Genomic DNA, 21361 nt, shown 5'->3' with positions numbered 1-21361 from the left:
GTGCATTCTGACGAAGACAACAAAAGGTAATCAAACTTTTATAATAGTAAATCTGATATTGGTGAAGGCTAAACCTGCCGGGTGTCTAAATAGCTAGCCCGTGATGGCTGGGCTATGTACTTAGAATATTGCAAAATGTGCTTTCACCAAAAAGCTATTTTAAAATCGGACATATCGAGTACATAGAGGAGTTCTGTATCTATAATTCTTAAAATAATTGTTATGCTTTTTGTGAACGTTTATCGTGAGTAATTTAGTAAATTGTTAGCAAATTCCCCCGGAAGTTTGCGGGGGGTATGCTAGTTCTGAACGTCACATGCTAATGTAAAAAGCTGTTTTTTGATATAAATATGAACTTGATTGAACAAAACATGCATGTATTGTATAACATAATGTCCTAGGGTTGTCATCTGATGAAGATCATCAAAGGTTAGTGCTGCATTTAGCTGTCTTCTGGGTTTTTGTGACATTATATGCTAGCTTGAAAAATGGGTGTCTGATTATTTCTGGCTTGGTACTCTGCTGACAATCTAATGTTTTGCTTTTGCTGTAAAGCCTTTTTGAAATCGGACAGTGTGGTTAGATAAAGGAGAGTCTTGTCTTTAAAATGCTGTGAAATAGTCATATGTTTGAAAAATTGAAGTTTTTGTATTTTTGAGGAATTTGTAATTCGCGCCACGCCTATCATTGGATATTGGAGCAGGTGTTCCGCTAGCGGAACGTCTAGATGTAAGAGGTTAACTAGGCAAGTCAGTTAAGAACAAATTCTTATTTTCATTGACGGCATACCCTGACCAAACCCGGAAGAAATTGGGCCAATTTCTCGCCTCCCTATGGTACTCCCAATCACGGCCGGATGTGATAGAGCCTGGATTCGAACCAGGGACTGGTTGGTGACACCTCTTGCACTGAGATGCTGTGCCTTAGACCGCTGTGCCACTCGGGAGCCCAACAAGCTCTAAAAGAAGCTGAGAGGTATTAGAAACCTTCAGCCTTACATGTATTGGTGGTATGCAAATGCAGGGATTTTCCTGCCATTGTAATCCTTGGGTGTGAAATATAAAGTACACTACCGTTCAAAAGTTTAGGGTCACCTAGAAATGTCCTTGTTTTTGAAAGAAAAACAAATGTTTTGTCCATTAAAATAACATCAAATTGATCAGAAATACAGTGTAGACATTGTTAATGCTGTAAATGACTATTGTAGCTGGAAACGGCAGAATTTATTTTTTAATGGAATATCTACATAGGCGTACAGAAGCCCATTATCAGCAACAATCACTCCTGTGTTCCAATGGCACATTGTTAGCTAATCCAAATTTATCATTTTAAAAAGGCTAATTGATCATTAGAAAACCCTTTTGCAATTATGTTAGCACAGCTGAAAACTGCTGTTCTGAAAAAGAGCAATAAAACTGTCCTTCTTTAGACTAGTTGAGTATCTGGAGCATCAGAATTTGTGGGTTTGACTACAGGCTCAAAATGGCCAGAAACAAAGAACTTCCTTCTGAAACTCATCAGTCTATTCTTGTTCTGAGAAATGAAGGCTATTCCATGCAAGAAATGACCAAGAGACTGAAGATCTCGTACAACACTGTGTACTACTACCTTCACAGAACAGTGCAAACTGGCCCTAACCAGAATAGAAAGAGGAGTGGGAGGCCCCAGTGCACAACTGAGCCTAAAGGACAAGCACATTAGTGTCTAGTTTGAGAAACAGACACCTCACAAGTCCTCAACTGGCAGCTTCATTAAATAGTACCCACAAAACACCAGACACAACACCAACAGTGAAGAGGTGACGCCGGGATGCTGGCCTTCTAGGCAGAGTTGCAAAGAAAAAGCCACATCTCAGACTGGCCAATAAAACAAAGATTAAGATGGGCAAAAGAACACAGACACTGGACAGAAGATTGGAAAAAAGTGTTATGGACAGACGAAGCTAAGTTTGAGGATCACAAAGAAGAACATAAGTGAGACGCAGAAAAAAATGAAAAGATGCTGGAGGAGTGCTTGACGCTATCTGTCAAGCATTGTGGAGGCAATGTGATAGTCTGGGGGTGCTTTGGTGTTGGTAAAGTGGGAGATTTGTACAGGGTAAAAGGGATCTTGAAGAAGGAAGGCTATAACTCAATTTTGCAATTGGAGCCAATTTCCTCCTACAACAGGACAATGACCCAAAGCACAGCTCCAAACTATGCAAGAACTATTTAGGGAAGAAGCAGTCAGCTGGTATTCTGTCTATAATGGAGTGGCCAGCACATTCACCGGATCTCAACCCTATTGAGCTGTTGTGGGAGCAGCTTGACCGTATGGTATGTAAGAAGTGCCCATAAAGCCAATCCAACTTGTGGGGGGCCGGGCTGGGGAAAATTCCTTCAGATCACCTCAACAAATTGACAACTAGAATGCCAAAAGGTCTGCAAGGCTGTAATTGCTGCAAATGGAGGATTCTTTGACGAAAGCAAAGTTTGAAGGACACCATTTTTTTTATTAAAAAAATTATTATTTATAGGCTTGTCAACATCTTGACTATATTTCCTATTCATTTTGCAACTAATTTCATATATTGTTTAATGGAAAACAAGGACATTTAAGTGACCCCAAACCTTTATATATTTGTTACTTTTCGGGATGGAAAAACACTTTCAGTGTCAACTTAAACCAGAAACTATGTAGAAAATATAGAATTGCGTAATTTTGACAGAGTCAGATGAACTCGTGGATACCATTTATATGTCTCTGTGTCCAGTATGAAGGAAGTTAGAGGTATTTTCGCAAACCAATGCTAACTAGCGTTAGTGCAATGATTGGAAGTCTATGGGTATCCACGATAAACTCCTGGATACCATTTTTATATCTACTTCTCAAGAGTCAGGGCCTCATTGCCAAAATCTCAAAGAATCACTTTAAAACAATTCTCTCTGCTCCATGGAGAAAATTGTAGCATTGCAGGAAAATGGCTTAAAAACGCAAACATTTCTCTACAACGCCAAGATGAGGGTGTAGGATAAATGTAGCCGTGACGATTGGCTGACCGTGCCCATTGCCACGCCCCCTGCCACACCCACCGCCGACCCTACAAATGTGTGGTTGTGTTGAACCAACATGGATTAACTCTTAAACTGTGTTAAATCAAGGTTTAGCTATCAATCATGTTGTGCCAAACTATAAACCTAGTTGTAAAATAATCATTCAATGTAGTACTTCTAAAATAAATTAATTTAATCCAAACCAAGATCAAATGTAATATTTTTGCCATTGTTCTAAAATTCTCAACTATTTAAAAAACAAATTTAATCTAAAACTGCCACTGGAGGAGGTTCAAAGGGTCAGTGCAGTTAAATGAGATTCTGCAGTTTTTTTTTACCTTTTCACACTTGAGTTCCAAATATCTCTAACAGTCACCTCTGCGTGAGTTTTTTTATGCGCTTGATGTCAATGCACTCACTGTTCCAAAATGTGATTGCTACGCAACAGGACAGTTAACCCCCACTGCCCTCAAACCAAGGCATGCTGCCTGCTAATTATTCATAGGCTATTTCAAATGATTTTCTGACTAAGTTTTATTTTCTAACAGTTTGAATTGAGGTGTGTTCCACCTCCTCATATGTAAATACTTTTTTGAAGGTTGTACTGATTATGAGCTAATGCTAACGTAAGGATCTCGCCTTAATGGCAATGTACTCTTATAATCTCCACCCAGCACAGCCAAAAGTAGACTGGCCACCCCTCAGAACCTGGTTCCTCTCTAGGTTTCTGCCTTCCTAGGGAGGTTTTCCTAGCCACAGTGCTTCTACATCTGCACTGCTTGCTGTTTGGCATTTTAGGCTGAGTTTCTGTATAAGCATAATCTTCTCATGTAAAAAGGGCTTTAAAAATACATTTGATTTGATTAAATTGCCAAAAAATCACAGACGGGGGCGGCCAGGGCACGCGCCTAAGCCCACAGTCCCTTGATCGGCCACTTGAGAAAGGCGATAATGTGTTTCAGCCTGGGGCTGGGATGACGACATTCTGTTTTTTCCCGGGCTCTGAGCGCCCATGGAAGACGTAGGAAGTGTCACGTTAGAGCAGAGATCCTTTGTAAAAGATAGAGATGGCAAAGAAGTTCAAGAAATGGTCAGACAGGCCACTTCCTGTAAAGGAATCTCTCAGGTTTTGACCTGCCATTTGAGATCTGTTATACTCACAGACACCATTCAAACAGTTTTAGAAACTTTAGGGTGTTTTCTATCCAAAGCCAATAATTATATGCATATTCTAGTTACTGGGCAGGAGTAGTAACCAGATTAAATCGGGTACGTTTTTTATCCAGCCGTGAAAATACTGCCCCCTAGCCATAACAGGTTAACAGAATGTGACTGGCAGAACAGGTGTTGTATGTGGAGGATGAGGGCTGCAGTAGAGTGAGGACTAAGAGGGTTTTATAAATAAGCATCAACCAGTGGGTCTTGCGACAGGTATACAGAGATGACCAGCTAACAGAGGGGTATAGAGTGCAGTGATGTGTCCTATAAGGAGCATTGGTGGCAAATCTGATCACTGAATGGTAAAGCACATCTAGCCGCTGTGGGGGCTTTTCTGGAGCGTCTCCCGTCAGCAAGATTCACTCAGCAGATCCCGACATGACCGGAATATCAATTAGGCCTATAAGTTTAGTATAGACACTTTTTCATAACATTTTAGTTTAAGTAGGTCTAACGTGATGATATAAAAAAACAAAGTGCATATTTTTCTCAAATGACCATATAATAAAAACATTGCAACTCACCATGTCGCTGAATCACTGGGAGCCCTGAGCTTGTTTCCCGGCAACAAGACGGTTCCATCTAGGGACGATGGGAGACAGTGACACGGGTGTTCCTTATGTCCAGTCCAGTAATTTCGGTTTTGTTGCCGTCATTGCGGAAAACCCTGCTTCGCAGAGATAGGATGTTGGAAATGGAAGCAACGTTTTCAGTGCTTTTGTGGCTCTCTCAGGATATTCAGCCTTTATTTTAATCCAGAAGGTTGGCAGAGATTAAGAAGTTCTCAAACATACTTAAGGCCACCGTCATTTGGAACCTCAAGGAGTTTCTTCTTCCTGCACGGACATGGACGATTCACCTGGGACATTCACAAATGGGTCGCAGATCCATTCCTTCGCACTTCATGGGTCTTTGGCGGTTGGGAAATAACGCTGTTGACAGCAAAGCTAGGTGATCACGCACCAGCTGGGAGAAAGACGGCCCAGTCTCAGTCTCTCCCAAAATCCTGCTAATGTTTGGAACATGTCAAATATGCCCCTGTCCACTTGCCGTCCCCACAGTTCCAGTTTGGCTTTGAATGCAGCCACTTTATCTGCCAACTTAAAGACAGTTGTCATTCTCCCCTGAAGTGACAGATTGTTAAGCAGGTTGAATATGTTGCACAGGTAAGCAAGTTTTGCGCCCATTCCTCGTCATTGAAATGTGCTGCCAGTGGTGACTTTTTTTCTGAAAGAAATCTCTGCAGTAACTCAAACACTCTGGCAAGCGATCTCCACATACTACGCACAGGGGGCTTGGAGCATGCGAGTCAAAGCCATATTTAACTTCACTAGGGTAGGGAGCAGCATTCGGAATTTTGGATGAGCAAAAGAAGCTAGGCCCAGAAGCTAGGATATGCATATTATTGGTAGATTTGGATCAAAAACACTAAAGTTTCCAAAACTTAAAAAAAATGTCTGAGTATAACAGAACTGATATGGCAGGCGAAAACCTGAGGAAAATCCATCCAGGAAGTGCTATTATTTTGAAAGGCTGTTTTTCCATTGAAAGCCTATCCACCATACAAAGACTTAGGACCCAGTTCACAATCTCTATGGCTTCTTCTACATGCGGCCAAGTCTTTAGGCATTGTTTCAGGCTTTTACTCTGAAAAATGAGGGAGATACAGCACTTTCAATGAGTGGACAGTGGAAATTTCCAGACATGAGTCCAGCGTGTGATCGGGAGCGCGCCTTTCTTGTTTCTCCTTTTCTATTGACGAAGCTTTTGTCCGGTTGAGATATTGATTATTTATGACAAAAACAACCTGAGGATTGATTTTAAACATCGTTTGACATGTTTCTACGAACTTTTATTATACTTTGACTTTGTCTGGATGTTGAGAGCGCGCTTTGTGCCTTTGAATTACTGAACTAAACGCACCATCAAAACGGAGGTTTTTGGACATAAAGGGGGACATTATCGAACAAAACAAACATTTATTGTGTAACATGGAGTGCCACCAGATGAAGATCAAAGGTAAGTGATTCATTTAATTGCGATTTCTGACTTGAGTCCTCTCCTTGGCTGGAAAATGTCTGTATGGTTTCTTGTGGCTAGGCACTGTCCTAACATAATCGCATGGTGTGCTTTCGCCGTAAAGCCTTTTTGAAATCTGATACAGCGGCTGGTTTAACAAGAAGTTTCTTTTAATCCTATGTATAACACTTGTATCTTTCATCAATGTTATGATGAGAATTTCTGTAATTTGATTTGGCTCTCTGCAATTTCACCGGATGTTATTTGAGACAATGCATTACTGAATATAACGCGCCAATTTAAACTGAGGTTTTTGGACATAAAGAGGGACTTTATTGAACAAAACAAACTATTGTGTAACATGGAGTCCTGGGAGTGCCACCAGATGAAGATCAAAGGTTAGTGATTCATTTAATCGCCATTTCTGACTTTTGTGAGTCATCTCCTTGGCTGGAAAATGTCTGTATGGTTTCTTGTGGCTAGGCGCTGTCCTAACATAATCGCATGGTGTGCTTTCCCCATAAAGCCTTTTTGAAATCCGACATGGTGGCTGGATTAACAAGAAGTTTATCTTTAAAATGGTGTATAATACTTGTATGTTTGAGTACAAAGTTGGTGGGCAACACAGCTCAAGCAGACCGTGATGAACTCACGGCGCACGCATTTAATTTTTTTTATTTAACACTTAAGAACAAATTCTTATTTACAATGACGGCCTAGGAACAGTGGGTTAACTGCCTTGTTCAGGGGCAGAACAACAGACCTTTACCTTGTCAGCTTGGGGATTCGATCTAGCCACCTTTTGGTTACTGGCCCAACACTAACCACTAGGCTACCAGCCACCTCAAGTTCAAAATCTGTAAACTGTTATAGACGTGACAGAGCTATTAGAGTGGTGAAAAAAGGACCAACAGACTACATCAAGTTCAATGTAATTACTGCACAAATAGCCTATAATTGTATATAATTATTATTTTACAGATTTAAAAAATACATTTATCCTTTCCGTGCGGACCGGTAGCGAATGTGCTGCGGACCGGTACGTGGCCCAGTGGTTGGGGACCACTGACCTAGACGGCTTCCACACAAGCACAAAGGAACACAGAGGCAGCCTTGCTCAGAGCACTGCTACTCTCACAGGAGAGACAGGTTACAGAGGAGTGGAAAGCTTGATCGGGAAAGAGAGCGATACTGAGGAGGTGTAGCCTAGTCTGCTTGGCTCCTGTATGTTTTGGTAAGTTCTTTTTTCTCTGGTATGCACAGACAGACACAGACCTCCCTCACTTAACTACTGAGGTGTGACCAGGCTGAGCCTAAAGAGGACATGCAGATACTACACATGGACAGAAAAGGGGGTGTGGGGAAGAAGGGTAGAGGGAGAGAGTTTGGCAAAGAGAAGAGAAAAGAGAAAGTGAGAACACATTTGAGAAGAACAGATTAGGGAGGTAAAGTACAAGACAGCTGACATTTTGTCCAAGTTTTGGCTTCGAAACAAGCTTTAAGTTTTTTTTTGCGAAAAAAATAGCTTTACTTGATTTGTCATTATCTTCACTGAATAGTGTGTCACTAGTCGGGAAGTTAAATGGTACAATTAAGATGAACAATGAAGTCTTGTTAAAAAGGTTAAGTTCTGGGAAGTTGTGAAAACAGGGCGTACCCTCCAACACACTCAGCTGAGGGCCTGTGTATGCTGGGACCTATAAAACCTCTCTGTCCCACATTGAAATGCAATGCCTTGCCTGCAAGACCAATCGATAAATTTGCAAGTCATGCATCTGGCCTGATCTCTCAATGCAATACAGAGTAGCCCCAGCACCTCACACAGGAGCAACAGACACCCTCCCAGACCTCCTCCTGAAGGACCAGAACTGAGAGAACAACGCCAAGGGGACCTACACCCAGACCATAGCATCACCAGCCACACTCCAACCAGCTAAGACCACCAAGCAAACCCTGGCCACACCCTATATAGCGCCCCACCCAATATCAGACCTATACCCCTTCTGGCCACCCCATGCCCCCCTCCCCTGCGGCAAGGACCTCAACATGACAGTAGGACCCATGCCCAGGTCGTGAGCAGAGCAACAGGCCCAACCCCCAATATTACACCCGCCCAAGCCCCATCCTGCGACCTAAGAGGTATGTATCAGATGCTCAACATGCTCTGCTCACACCTACTGTGATGGTCCGGTCCTAAACCACACTAGACACTGTGGAACACAAAGCTTTTACCATCTCATCCTGGAATATACAAGGTCTGAGGTCATCTGCCTTTGGCCTAAAGAGCAGGAACCCAGACTTCAAAGAACTTGGAAATACAGACATTGTCATCCTACAAGAAACATGGTATAAAGGAGACAGACCCACTGGTTGCCCTCCAGGTTACAGAGCGCTGGTAGTACCATCCACCAAACTACCAGGTGTGAAACAGGGAAGAGACAGGGGGCATGCTCATTTGGTATAGAGCAGACCTAACAGACTTAAATTAGTCAAAACAGGAACATTTTACATCTGGCTAGAAATTAATAAGGAAATGATCTCAGAGAAAAATGTCCTCATGTGTGCTACCTATATCCCCACAATAGAATCCCCATACTTTAACGATGACAGCTTCTCCATCCTAGAAGGGGCGATCAACAATGTTCAGGCCCAGGGACATTTACTATTCTGTAGCAACCTAAATGCCAGAACCTGACACCCTCCGGCACACAGGGGAACAAACCCCTACCTGGAGGTGACAGCATTCCCTCCCCCATATATCCCCTAGACACAACTATGACAACATAACCAACAAAAACGGGTCACAACTCCTGCAGCTCTGTCGGACGCTGGGTATTGTCGTGACTCTAGTACGATTCAATTATATGTCATGCTATTTTATCAAATCAATTACATAATGTTTAATTGATTATGTGATTGAATTAAACCATTAATAACCTGGGGTACCATGGAACCATTAATTTATATAGGTGTTATCTCCCGAATCCACTCTCTTAAAGATCTTTTTACATCAATAGCAGTCAATTATTAATCGTCACCTCGATCGGTCTCATTCTGATTGTCGTAAGTACTTGGTTATCTGCACAAACCCTAGCTAATAAGCTAAATAATCACACATGAGGATAGATCACACCGATTACTAATGTCATGAAAAGCCCCTAGTGGACTAACCCGATATGACAGCGGGCTACACAAAGGAAGAGGGTTGGGTTTGAATGAAAGAGCGGGAAGACTGAGGGACAAAGGGATTGAATCTCTATCAGATCTTGAGAAGCTATGCTACAGTAAATACAGAATCTTACGCATTCTAATAACAAGCCCATTCGTAAGAGGATAATGCAAGCAATATATATGAGCTGCGGGTCAAAAATGAAAGACTGGTTTACCCAGCAGAGATCACCATTGTCTTTTGAAGAATATTTCTGGTCGTGGTGTTCTAGAGCGGATATGTTAAAGTACCCTGTCGCTCTTCTGATATTGTCTGTCCTTTCCTAGGCCACATATGTTTACAGCTGATAACTCGACGTCTAGGAGGTATCACTTTTTCTTCAGTGAATAATCATTCAAAGTTCATACCAAGTTGCCATAATCAGCTTGCGCTGTATTCTGGCTGGTCTAGTCGAAATTCTCCATTCCAGCGTGGTGATAGTCACCTCCACGTTGAAATTAGCCCTTTTAAACATATGGACACCAGTCCTCACGTCGTCGGGAACGGAGTTTGACTTCCGTCAACGGGCTTTTGTACTGGGGGAGAGAAGGGCGTGTTTTATAGTTCTCAACCAATGTCTGTTCACTTGGGCATGGCCACTGAGTGGGCCTACGTTTTACTATGAAACAATTCTTATTTAGGAGGCTAAAATTACATTTAATCTTTTCACAAATAGTTTCATATTTAAACATTTAAATTGCACAACAATTCCATGTGAATCTGATAATTAGAACGTGTAGACTTTCCAAGATACAATTTGTCGTCCTATCATCAGATATAATGTCCCAGAAACAAACTGATCTGACGTCATATTCTTTAAGTAACAACGGACACTTTCAACTGGTTGAGAAAGGGAAATATTGTTCCATTCCCCAAACTTTTGATGTTACCATGGTATTTATTTGGGGGGGGGGGTCAAACTTCATCCAACAGGGCAACGTCATGACAGTATGTACATACTCAATGGTAGGCTTTGAGGGGACTCCTACGGTAGGTACACCTTTAGGTCATATCTTGGCATTAGTACTGTAGACTACTTTATCACTGACCTCAACCCAGAGTCTCTTAGAGCATTCACAGTCAGTCCACTGACACCCGTATCAGATCACAGCAAAAATCACACTACTTGAACAGAGCTATGGTCAATCATATGGCATCAAAGCCAAAAGGAACTGAATAATTTTAAGAAATGCTATAGGTGGAAGGAAAGTAGTGTGGAAATCTACCAAAAAAACAATTAGGCAACAACAAATTCAATCCCTTCTAGACAATATGTTTTACTGTAATAGTGAAGGTGTAGACTTGGCAGTAGGAAACCTAAACAGTATATTTGACCTCAGCTTCCCTAGCAAATCTACAACTGTCAAGCAGATAACGTAAGAAAATTAACAATGACAAATGGTTTGATGAAGAATGCAAAAACCTGTGAAAGAAATTGAGAAACCTATCCAACCAAAAACAAAGACTCAGAAAATCTGAGCCTACGCCATCACTATAACACAGAAATACACTACGGAAAAAGAAGGTACAGCACATCAGAAATAATCTCAATGTAATTGAAGAATCCATAACCACTTCTGGGAAAATTGTAAAACTAAACAAACATGAAGAGTTATCTAACCAAAACAGAGATGTATGGATAAACCACTTCTCCAATCTTTTTGGCTCTATAACAAACAGCAAAAATATATACATGATGAAATACACACCTTAGAATCAACTATTAAAGACTACCAGAACACACTGGATTCTCCAATTACATGTAATGAACTACAGGACAAAATACAAACCCCCCAACCCAAAAAGGCCTGTGGGGTTGATGGTATCCTAAATTAAATGATAAAATATACAGACCACAAATACCAATTGGCTTTACTTTACACAAAAATGGAGACAAATTTGACCATAACAACTACCGTGGGGTATGCATCAACAGAAACCTGAGCAAATGTCAAATACGCTTTTGATCAATTTACCGTAAAACAGACCATATAGTCACCCTGCACACCCTAATTGACAAACAAAGAAACAAGGTCTTCTCATGCTGTGTTGACTTTTTTTAAAAGCTTGAGACTCAACTTGGCATGAGGGCCTGCTATACAAATGTATGGAAAGTGGTGTTGGGGGAAATAAAAACATACATTATGAAATCCATGTACACAAACAACAAGTGTGAGGTTAAAATTGGCAACAACAAAAAAAAAACTTGCTCTCATGAGGACCGCCATAGGGAAGGAAGACCCAGAATTACCTATACTGCAGAGGATAAGTTCATTAGAGTTACCAGCCTCAGAAATTGCAGCCCAAATAAATGCTTCAGAGTTCAAGTAACAGACACATTTAACAGACACATTTCAACATCAACTGTTCAGAGGAGACTGCAGCAATTTGACCATGAAGGCCTGATTCACACAAAGAAACCACTACTAAAAAGGACACCAATAAGAAGAGACCTGTTTGGCCAAGAAACACGAGCAATTAGACCGGTGGAAAATTTGTCCTTTGGTCTGAAGTCCAAATAGGAGATTTTTGGATCCAACCGCCGTGTCTTTGTGAGACGTGGTGTGGGTGAACGGATGATATCCGCATGTGTATTTCCCACCGTAAAGCACGGAGGAGGTGTGATGGTGCTTTGCTGGTGACACTGATTTTCTTTTTTAAATTCAAGGCACACTTAACCAGCATGGCTACCACAGCATTCTGCAGCGATACGCCATCCCATCTGGTTTGGGCTTAGTGGGACTATAATTTTTTTTTCAACAGGACAATGACCCAACACACCTCCAGGCTGTGTAAGGGCAATTTTACTAAGGAGAGTGAGGAGTGCTGTATCAGATGACTTGGCCTCCAATCACCCAACCTCAACCAAATTGACATGGTTTGGGATGAGTCGGACCGCAGAGTAAAGGAAAAGCAGCCAACAAGTGCTCAGCATATGTAGGAACTCCTTCAAGACTGTTGGAAAAGCATTCCAGGTGAAGCTGGTTGAGAGAACGCCAATATTGTGCAAAGCTGTCATCAAGGCAAAGGGTGGCTATTTGAAGAATCTCAAATATAAAATATATATTGTTTTGTTTAAGACTTTTTTTTGGTTACTACATGATTCCACATGTGTTATTTCATAGTTTTGATGTCTTCACTATTATTCTACAATGTAGAAAATAGTAAAAATAACAAAAAACCCTTGAATGAGTAGGGGTTCTAAAACTTTTGACCGGTAGTGTATATCAACGAATTGGCCAGGGCACTAGAACAGTCTGCAGCACCTGACCTCACCCTACAAGAATCTGCAGTCAAACGTCTGTTTGCTGATGATCTGGTGCTTCTGTCCCCAACCACACAGCACTATCAAGCCATGGTCATTTGGACCCTGCATCCACTAAACACATTAAGGCTATAGGATTCCATTAAAAATGTTAACGTGTGAAGGTTACAGTTAAGCCTCCATTTCAATGGTATCCCATGTCAATGTGATGAAAGAGACCAGTCACCAGCTCTGGATAGTGGACACTGCATGGCAGTAGCTTTCTTATCCATTCCTAAAACAAAGACACCCCTCCAAACACTGTTCTTACCAATAATAGCCTGTCACTACAGACATACAGTAATTGTGGTGTATGACACTGCAGTCACACTGCCACTGTTGCACAAGAGACTAAGCACACACACACACACACACACACACACACACACACACACACACACGTTCTCTACATTCCCTCTCCCAAAAGGAGCCTATAATATGAGGGATTGTAACAGCCAACTTCAGTTTACACAAAGATATTGCCCAGGCAGAAGTAGGACAGACAATATTTTCCCCACACACTAAACCTCAGTGGGAGAGCTGTTACCTAAAGGCCTTGTGTGGTTACAGGCATTGGGTACCAATAAGACCATTTAATGTAGGAAGCTATTTGACAACTGAGCCATGCAAAAGCCCTCATGAGCCCATGTTCTGTTGGTAAATATGAGCACATGTAATGATTAACTACTGTGGGAGTAAGGAGTGTTACAGTAACATCCTCCCCATCTACACTTACTGCAGAACCAACCACAATAACATCAGTCGAGTCTGCTACCGAAGACTCTTTCGTTGAGGTAGCCAACACACTAGGATAGGTCTGGGCCATGGATATACAAGGCATTTGGAGAGTATTCAGACACCTTCCCTTTTTCCACATTTTGTTACGTTACAGCCTTATTCTAAAATGGATTAAATAAAATGTTTTCCTCATCAATCTACACACAATACCCCATAATGGCAAAGTGAAAACAGGTTTTTAGAAATGTTTGGCCCGTGGCTGAATCTAATTGATGATCCCTGGTCTACATTTTAAGGATGCATGTTGTGCCTTTACAATTAATTAATGACCTTACTGAAATAAAAATCAGGCTAGTGGGCCAGTTGGGTTCCTGAACCGTGCTCCAGGTCTCGTTTTCAGCCCCCCCCCCACAAAAATGTGTGTGTCCAGGGCCTTGTTCCTGGCTCCCTCTTCTCTGAGGGACACAGTGGTTCTATTATTCCCTTGTGTTTCAGAGAACAGGATTAATGACCAGCAGCGGGGACATAAAAAGGTTGTGTCCGCCTGTTTACATCTGTCCCTAGGACCAGTCTCTGGGAATAAAGACTGTGTGTGTGTGTGTGTGTGTGTGTGTGTGTGTGTGTGTGTGTGTTAGTTTTAATGAACACTGGCAGGCCAAAGCAAGGGAAATGCACAACTACAATAGTAGCCACAGAGTCATGGTCACAGTTACTCAGACACGAACATAAACACAAGCTACACAGTAAGAAGAGGACAGACAGCATTTAAATCAGCATGTTGTCACCTGTTTCGCTGATTCGGTGTATGAGAGATGAGGAGGGGGAGGTGGATGCAAGGTGTGTGTGTTTGAGAGAGAGGTTCTATGTTAATAGGCAGAAAATCGCTGTCACCCATCTGTGTGAGCCAGGGACAGGAGAACTACAGGGAACAGACATGATGCACGCACATACCCATGCACGCCCCACCCACCCACACACAATACCTGTACCTATGTGCTGCACAGCCTGCGTGCTCATATATTGGGACTATTCAAATTCCTATCAAACAGTGAATGCCAAAATCTTGGAAAGCTAGTATATTTAGCATTCACCCCCTATGAAAATCACCCACTGGTAAAGTTACGAGAGGTTCTCCAATAACATTCAGTTGAAGTTTTATATCAAAGTAATCATACTTAACAAGTCTAGTTAAAAAGGTTACACAACAAGCCAGTATCCCTCCCGCTTCTGCCAACTTCTAAAAATAACTTATAGGTTGAGTTTTTTTGACCATTTTCACCACAACCATTTAGTGCTTATCGGCTACTCCCAAATCACAGCCGGTTTTGATACAGCCTGGAATCGAAACAGGGCCTGTACTGACGCCTCTAGCACTGAGACGCATTTGCCTTAGACTGCTGTGCCACTCGGGAGCCCATACTGCTAAATACAGTATGTGTATGCGACCAACACATGCGACCAACACATGTCAAACAATGAGTGTCTTCGTGAATGTTGTATCATGGTTGCTGCGTATTGTTTATCAAATCAAATCATATGTCACATGCGCCGAATACAACCGGTGTAGACCTTACAGTGAAATGCTTACTTACAAGCCCTTAACCAACAATGCAGTTAAGAAAAATACCAACGAAAAAGACAAGTAACAAATAATTAAAGAGCAGCAGTAAAATAACAAAAGCGAGGCTATATACAGGGGGTACCGGTAGAGTCAATGTGCATAGGTTAGTTGCCTAAATTTTTATTTTGGTTAGTCGAGGTAATATGTACATGTAGGTAGAGTTAAAGTGACTTTGCATAGATAAAAGAGCAGCAGCGTAAAAGAGGGGGGGCAATGCAAATAGTCTAGATGTTCAGAAGTCTTATGGCTTGGGGGTAGAAGCTGTTTAGAAGCCTCTTGGACCTAGACTTGGCGCTCCGGTAAAAGTTGCTGTGCGATATCAGAGAGAACAGTCTATGACTAGGGTGGCTGGACTCAGAACATTTTTAGGGCCTTCCTCTGACACCGCCTGGTATAGAGGTCCTGGATGGCAGGAAGCTTGGCCCCAGTGATGTACTGGGCCGTAAGCACTACCCTCTGCGGTCGGAGGCCGAGCAGTTGCCATACCAGGCAGTGATGCAACCAGTCAGGATGCACTCAATGGTGCAGCTGTAGAACTTTGAGGATCCATGCCAAATCTTTTCAGTCTCCATGGGGGGGAATAGGCTTTGTTGTGCCCTCTTTACGACTGTCTTGGATCATTCTAGTTTGTTGGTGATGTGGACGGCAAGGAACTTGAAGCTCTCAACCTGCTCCACTACAGCCCCGTCGATGAGAATGGGGGCGTGCTCCTCCTTTTCCTGTAGTCCACAATCATCTCCTTTGTCTTGATCACGTTGAGGGAGAGGTTGTTGTCCTTGCAGCACACGGTCAGATCTCTGACCTCCTCCCTATAGGCTGTCTCATCGTTGATCAGGCCTACCATTGTTGTCATCGACAAACTTAATAGTGTTGGAGTCGTGCCTGGCTGTGCAGTCATGAGTGAACAGGGATGACAGGAGGGGACTGAGCACGCACCCGAGGGGCCCCCGTGTCGATGATCAGCGTGGTGAATGTGTTGTTACCTACTTACCACCTGGGGGCGGTACGTCAGGAAGTCCAGGATCCAGTTGCAGAGGGAGGTGTTTAGTCCCAGGGACCTTAGCTTATTGATGAGCTTTGAGAGCACTATGGTGTTGAACGCTGAGCTGTAGTCAGTGAGTAGCATTCTCACAGGTGCTCCTTTTGTACAGGTGTGAAAGGGCAATACAGATTCCATCATCTGTGGATCTGTTGGGCCGGTATGCAAATTGTAGTGGGTCTAGGGTTTCTGGGATAATGGTGTTGTGAGCCATGATCAGCCTTTCAAAGCATGTCATGGCTACAGACGTGAGTGTTACGGGTCTGTAGTCATTTAGGCAGGTTGCCTTAGTCTTCTTGGGCACAAGGACTATGGTGGTCTGCTTGAAACGTTGGTATTACAGACTCAGACAGGGAGAGGTTGAAAATGTCAGTGAAGACACTTGCCAGTTGATCAGCGAATGCTTGGAGTACACATCCTGGTAATCTGTCTGGCATTGTGGCCTTGTGAGTGTTGACCTGTTTAAAAAAGTTCTTACTCTCATCGCCTGCGGAGAGCATGATCACAGTTGTCCGGAACAGCTGATGCACTCATGCATGTACCAGTGTTATTTGCCTCGAAGCGAGCATAGAAGTAATTCAGCCCGTCTAGTAGGCTTGTGTCACTGGGCAGCTCGTGGCGGTGTTTCCCTTTGTAGTCTGTAATAGTTTGCAAGCCCTGCCACATCCGACGAGCATCGGAGCCGGTGTAGTACAATTCGATCTTAGTCCTGTATTCACGCTTTGCCTGTATGATGGTTCGTCGGAGGGCATAGCAGGATTTCTTATAAGCTTCCGGGTTAGAGTCCCGCTCCTTGAAAGCGGCAGCTCTAGCCTTTAGCTCAGTGCAGATGTTTCCTGTAATCTATGGATTCTGTTTGGGTTATGTACGTAGTCACTGTGGGGACGAAGTCACTGATGCACTTATTGATGAAGCCAGTGACTTATGTGGTGTACTCCTTAATGCCATCGGAAGAATCCCAGAACATATTCCAGTCTGTGCTAGCAAAACAGTCCAGTAGCTTAGCATCTGCTTCATCTGACCACTTTTTTAATTTTATTTACATAGTCACTGGTGCTTCCTGTTTTAATTTAAGGAGGATAGAATTATGGTCAGATTTGCCAAATGGAGGGCGAGGGAGACCTTTGTATGCGTCTCTGTGTGTGGAGTAAAGATGGTCTAGAGTTATTTTACCTCTGGTTGCACATTTAACATGCTGGTAGAAATTAGGTAAAACAGATTTAAGTTTCCTTGCATTATTAAAGTCCCTGGCCGCCTCTGGATGGGCGTTTTCCTGTTTGCTTATGACTGTATACAGCTCATTGAGTGCGGTCTTAGTGCCATCATCAGTCTGTGGTGGTATGTAGACAGCTATGAAAAATACAGATGAAAACTCTAGGTAGATAGTGTGGTCTACAGTTTATGAGGTTCTCTACCTCAGGTGAGCAAAACCTTGAGACTTCCTTAGATATCCTGCACCAGCTGTTGTTTAGATAAATGCATTGGCCCCCGCCGTGTCTTACCAGAGGCTGCTGTTCTAATCTGCCGATACAGCTGTATGTTATTCATGTTGTCGTTCAGCCACGACTCAGTGAAACATAAGATATTACAGTTTTTAATGTCCCATTGGTAGGATGTACGTGCTTTTAGTTAGTCCACTTTATTCTCCAGTGATTGTACGTTGGCCAATAGTACCGATGGCAAAGGCAGATTAGCCACTCGTCGCCGGATCCTCACAAGGCACCCCAATCTCCTTCCGCAAAATCTCAGTCTCTTTTTCCTGCGAATGACGGGATGACGGCCTGTTCGGGTGTCTGGAGTAAATCCCTCTCGTCCGACTCATTAAAGAAAAAGTATTCATCCAATTCAAGGTGAATAATCACTGTTCTGATGTCCAGAAGCTCTTTTCGGCCATAAGAGACGGTAGTAGCAACATTAAGTACAAAATAAGTTAAACAATGCGCCCCAAAAAATTTAAATATAACATTAAAAAAAATATCAGTTGGTTAAGAGCTCATAGAATCGACAGCCATTATCCTACGTATTCTTCAGACACACATTATATCCTACTGCTGCTAGCTAGTATTGTGAGCATTGCATTGTTAAAAGCAATTATGTCATCTGAGCAAGAGACCTCGGTATATTGTTTTTGTAAAGTTCTGACAGTGTTTCATTGTAAAGTTTGATTTCATAGTTTTTGATTTTGGATCCCGCGGCTCAGTTGAAGTGAACGCTACTACAGTGCATTCGGAAAGTACTCAGACTCCTTGACTTTTTTATGTTACAGCGTTATTCTAAAATGAATTAAATACAAATGTCCCCCTCAATCTACACACAATATCCCATAATGACAACGCGAAAACAGGCTTAGATTTTTTTGGCAAATTTATTTAACATAAAAAACATACCTCATTTAAATAAGTATTCAGACCCTTTGCTATGAGACTCAAAATTGAGCTCAAGTGCATCCTGTTTCCATTGATCATCCTTAAGATGTTTACACAACTTGATTGGAGTCCACCTATGGTAAATTCAATTGATTGGACATGATTTGGAAAGGCACACACCTGTCTACAGTATTTTAGGTCCCACAGTTGACAGTGCATGTCAGAGCAAAAACCAAGTAATGAGGTCAAAGGAATTGTCCGTAGAGCTCCGAGACAGGACTGTGTCGAGGCACAGATCTGGGGAAGGGTACTAAAACATTTCTGTAGCCTTGAAGGTCCCTAAGAACAGTGGCCTCCATTCTTAAAATGGAGGAAGTTTGGAACCACCAAAACTCTTCTTAGAGCTGGCCCCCCAACCAAACTAAGCAATCGGGAGAGAAGGGCCTTGGTCAGGGAGGTGACCAAGAACCCGATGGTCACTCGGACAGAGCTCCAGAGTTCCTCTGTGGAGATGGGAGAACTTTCCAGAAGGACAACCATCTCTGCCACACCACCAATCACCCCTTTATAGTAGAGTGGCCAGACGGACAGTTGTACAGGGAAAATAATAAAGACGGAGGCAACAGATGATTGAAATGGGTAGATTTATTTGTAATGAAACACTGATGGGTTGTGAATGAGATTATTAGGAATATGCACAGTGAAAATTCAAAATTTCCAAAAGAGCGAGCTACTTCTCTCTGAATGAAGGACAGTATAAAAAAATGAAAAATGTATGCATATTTTAAAATTACACACACTAATAAGTAATGACCCATTAATGAGGTAATAGAAAATATAAAGGAAATAAGGAATAGATGCAAAGCAAACGCTTCAGGATTTCATTCAAAATATATTTTTATATCATGGGCATGTCATGTAGGCCTACAGTATAGTCTGTTTGTCCTAAAATGCCCCTGATGGCAGTACCTTTTAGCGTGCGTATAAAGGAACCACGAATGCGTCGCACCAAATGCGGACAATAATAAAAATGTATTGACCATGTCCTTTGACCAATGCACAGAAAATGTCATATCACCAGTATAAGATGATCTCATACGATCAGCAGTATGTTTTCAGCCAGGCGACCCACTACAGTGCACCGACTCAAGTTTCCCAACAAAGCAGCCCATCACTAGGCTATGCGTAATTACATTCTGGGCAGTGGGCGCTCTCCAGAATTCATCATCAACAGATGACTGGCATATAGGTAAGCCAAACTATTTGAATGCATTCTTTGCTTTCACATTGCAAGATATTTCTAGAACTTGCATCTTGGCAGATGTAGGCCTATGTAGACTATTCTAAGCTATTATTCACTGTATAACATGATCAACTGCAATCATCAAGACTACGTTGAGCAAGGTAGCACATTAATTCATATAAATGGTCAGACTTGACGTTGGTGAATGAAGGCAGGTAGGCCTTTTTTTTCTTTTCCTCGATTGCACAAGAATGTAACAAACAACAAAACAAACAACACTTTTTTACGCACGGTTATTTTACGCACACAATTGATACTAGAAATGCACGATATTAGGCTATATTAAAAAAAACGGTCTGTTTTCAACAGACAGTTGCGCGCATGTCAAATATATAGCATATTCTTATTTTATCCTATGTCAAAATACAACACATTCAACATTCCTATCAATAATAACATATTCAGAATTTGATCAAAGACAGTACAGTATGAAGATAGGCAGAAACTGCTTCTTCAGTAGAGATCCACGATCACACTTGGCGATGTTAGCTCGCGAAACTCATACGCAGAAACACGTAAATGGGTCTAACGGTCTCTCGCGCCAAACTGCGCATGTGCAAGCCGTCAGATAAAGGCCCTCCTTCGATATGAAGTTGTTTCTGAATTAAATGAAAACGTCAGTTTGTCACCTTCAAGAGGCTGGAGTGTTCAACTACTTAAGACATTGGCTCGAATCAATGTTGTGCCTTTAAATTTCGAGAACATTAACTAAGGAAGAATTACTCTCATTGAGTTGTCAAACAACAAACCTGGAACTGGTCTGTTGGTCTGTTTCGCAAACGTTCCCGAAAGTCTTGCGATGTTGTGACTCTGGGTTTAGAAACTCTGTGATTTGACAGTCAGGAAGTGCAATTCAATTCACGGCATGTACTACAGTTCCAATACCGTTACTGTAGCAATGTAATACTGTCCACTTCACACTGAGATTAGGCAACTTGAATCTTGAGCAGCTCAAATATTGGAAAAATAGAGTGCCAAAGTCCTCCACTTCACAGCATTAGCCTACAACTGCCACATTTCTACATATTTCATAGAGCTTGGACATAATGGAATCAAAATATTCATGAACCCGGTCATTCGAAAGACTAAAATACATAGCGTGAAGTTACACCGTTTAGCACTACTTACCAGCTTGCTACGGTGTGGGTACTGTAGCGAAAGGGCCAGAAGTCCGCATTTCCTCAGCTGTATCGCGGTGTGTGCAGTGCAGATCTTGCACTAAACAAACTGGGGGGGCTTTCCCTACGCCTTGTCAAACTGGAACTACGAAGCCACATTCAGCTGATTAGAACAACAAAAACACTCAGCGCCGCCGCACGAGACGTCAAAAGGATCCCGCCCCCTTTCCTCGTCTCCCATTGGCCTGGCTTGCTAGGACGTTTTAAATAGATGGAACTTGTGAAGCAAAAGTTCCGACTTTAAATCTTCATACTTCTTATTAATGGGGCTTGCAAAGCAAGAGTCCCCACTTTAAATATTCGTCATACTTCTTATAATTACTATCTGGAAAGCG

At 42.2% G+C, this 21361-nt stretch overlaps 1 protein-coding gene across 2 annotated transcripts in view; it reads right to left on the bottom strand.

Moving 5' to 3' along the window:
- hivep3b (HIVEP zinc finger 3b) overlaps window positions 1–21154 on the bottom strand; it is a 101579-nt gene extending 80425 nt beyond the window's left edge. For both annotated transcript variants that reach the window (XM_014169562.3, XM_014169553.3), the window contains exon 1: window positions 20977–21154. The gene's annotated coding sequence lies outside the window, so the exon portion shown is untranslated. The remainder of the gene's footprint in view (window positions 1–20976) is intronic.
- Between the last annotated feature and the right edge of the window lie 207 nt (window positions 21155–21361).

The sequence above is a fragment of the Salmo salar genome, chromosome 02 (genome assembly GCF_965601325.2).
Source record: "Salmo salar chromosome 02, fSalSal1, whole genome shotgun sequence".
Taxonomy (NCBI): domain Eukaryota; kingdom Metazoa; phylum Chordata; class Actinopteri; order Salmoniformes; family Salmonidae; genus Salmo; species Salmo salar.
Note: the sequence above shows the minus strand (reverse complement) of the source record. Positions and strands in the feature narration are given on the sequence as shown.